This window comes from Arvicola amphibius, chromosome 5, assembly GCF_903992535.2.
Source record: "Arvicola amphibius chromosome 5, mArvAmp1.2, whole genome shotgun sequence".
Taxonomy (NCBI): domain Eukaryota; kingdom Metazoa; phylum Chordata; class Mammalia; order Rodentia; family Cricetidae; genus Arvicola; species Arvicola amphibius.
Window position 1 is genome coordinate 88,945,881 of NC_052051.1, and position 2,740 is coordinate 88,948,620.

The 2,740-nt window shown below is 44.6% G+C and overlaps 1 pseudogene; it reads right to left on the reverse strand.

The window, feature by feature from the left end:
- Positions 1 to 780: 780 nt before the first annotated feature.
- On the reverse strand, positions 781 to 1,434 carry LOC119815285 (annotated as a pseudogene).
- Positions 1,435 to 2,740: the final 1,306 nt, after the last annotated feature.

The window sequence follows — 2,740 nt, forward strand, 5'->3', positions numbered from 1 at the left end:
AAGGAAGATGTGAGAATTAGCCAATAAGAGGCTGAAACTATGGGCCAGGCAGTGTTTTAAAAGAATACAGTTTCCGTGTAATTATTTTGGGCAAAGCTAGCCGGGTGGCGGGACACAGCCCTCCGTGTTCCTTTTACATTATAGTTACAATATTTATATCTATTTTATCTTTTATCATAACTAAGGAAAACTATAACTATCTATTTATTCTTCAACTCCATCAAAGATTTCAGAAGAATATAATATTACCTAAGTAAACAAGAAATAAACAACTTCCAAAACTTTAGAAATGACAGAGACATCTCACTGCCTGGACAGTCACCCAAAGTTCCTCTCTACCATTGGAGCATCCATCTTCGACCTACACGCCCATAAGTATCCAGCAGACATTTCCATGAAACAGGTAATTTCAAAGGCAGTTCGGTCACTATCTGCTGTGTCCTGCAGAATGTCTCACAGACTCTTTCATGAATCAGGAACCCCAAAAGACCATCTCACCTTTAGGCAAGTTCAGCAGTCCTCTCTCTGTGGGTTATTTGTGTCTAGTTTATGCAACAGTCCAGGCAAGTGGAGTTTCTTGCCCAAATGGCTATCAAACTCCATAAGGAGCCTCTTTGATGCCCATCTTCCTCTTAAAGTAGTTTGGTGCTACTAGGAGCAGATGTGTCTCATTGTCATGAAAAGCTCTAAATTATTAAAATTTTTATTGAAATCTCTCTCTCAAATATCATCAAGAAATAGGTCTTTTTTTTTTTTTTGCAAAATAAGGGGTGGGGGGTTCTGCTAACAAATTCAACATGGGAGCTCCCTCTGCTGGTCTGCAGTAGGTTGATATGTGACAAACACATTCCCAGAGACAAATCTAATTTGCTGGAGAAGTGGACAAAAGACAGGTGTGTTGGGCTTTGCCTCTGGAGAGAAACACTGGGCATGCAGTGAGGCGGGATAGGTGAAAGCAGCAGGAGGAGGCAGAGCAGGTGCTAATTCCGCTGGGTACAGAGGGTACGGGGCCCACACTTCAGGGCTACTGGGGTAAAGTGCAGGCACTGTGAGCTCATATGGCTCTCTGGCAATGAACTGAGGTACAGTGTTGGGCAAAGGAGTACTGGGGTTTGGAGTCCCTACGAGTTTGCTCTTGGCCATCTTCGTGTTTGCCTTAGCAAACTAGTCGTAGTGTTTGCGGGATTTCAGGATCGAAGCAGATGCCATTCAAAGCGTTCTTTGCAGCCTCTGCTTCTGAGCGACTGTCGAACTGACAAAACCTACAGGCTGTTTAGATGTGAGTTTTATAAGAGAACTCTCATAGCCCTTGAATGGTCTGAAGAGAAGGTAGAGCTCCCGGGGTTTGATGTCCAGGGGCAGACCGCTGACAAATAGGGTCCGGACCTCTGACCTCCACATACAAGTCCTTCCAGTTCTCGAACCTGCTTCCATTTCTATGGAGAAGCTATGTAGCTCTTGCTGGATTACAGGGTCATCATGTCTGGTTTCTCTGTGGAACTGTCATAATTTTTTCATCCCAGCCTGCATCATTTTGCATTCCCATTAGCAGTACGCAAGGGTTGCTGGGGTTTTATTCCTATTCCAACACTTCTTAAAAAATAAAAAAATAAATATTAGCCATATTGCTGGTGTTTGGCCATCATCATGAGCTACTGGGGTGCACAAATGTGAGGTGTGAGCAGCCGACAAGAGAGTCTACATTTTCCCAGTCACTCCCTACAGAGCGGTAGGCATCACTCTCTGGCTCTATTTACAGTGGTGCTGAGCGCTGGGCCCACTCTTTATTCTCAGCAGGGCGCCCTGAGGATTTTCAGCCTAGGTTTAAAAAACAAAACACTATAGCCACGAAAAGGGTAGACGGATCCCAAACTTGGCAGAACTGTTAGAAAAAAAAAAAAAAAAAAGCTACGTTCAGGAAAACAGACTGGAGAAGGCATTCCTCATGTCACCGGAATTTACACAGAACAGGTGGAGAAGCAGCGAGCCGTTCCTTGCCCATTAATGGAAATGCTCCAGAGACTATAGTCAAGAAGACAGATAAGGTGTTGTCTTCACAGATTCACCCGGCACCCTTGCTCCCTTTCTTTGTTACATTTTCTTCCTCTTGACTCTGACAGATAAAACCTCCAGAAAATTAAGATGAAAAAAAAATTGTTTTGAACAATTTGTGCCATCAGCATTTCTTGCTCATGACGTCAGTCTCTTGATAACTAGAAGTAATTTTATAATCCGGTTCCTCTTGACAACATACTTTTGGAGAATTGGGAAGAACTGGAGAAAAGCAAGGGAAACTTAATCACCTCAGTACATACAATGGCTAACAATGTTAAACGATGTGTTCTGGGGCTTCGTGCACCACGCTCTCTCTGGTTATGCAGGAGACAGGAAGCTACAAGAAGCATTTAGACCTTGCTACGGAGACCCAAAGAGAGAGAATAATACTTTCCGCCGCTGAGCCTCGCTTTGTAGCACATTCATTTCCTCTCCTAACTCTCCCTCTTCCGTGGCATCTCCACGGTGTGAGTCTGCGCTGCCTCATCCTGCTTCTGTAAACCTTCAAGTCCTGCAGCCTTTCCCATTACCTCTCCACCCCCAGCCGGGCTGGAAGGCTTTCCTGTTTGGTCACTGCGGTCTGCTCCCAAGCTGTAGCTTCTCTCTCAAGGAAACTTCTGATGGAAGTGCTGGGAAATGAGGTACACATTCACAGGGATTCAAAAGGAAACAGGAGACAGAGATG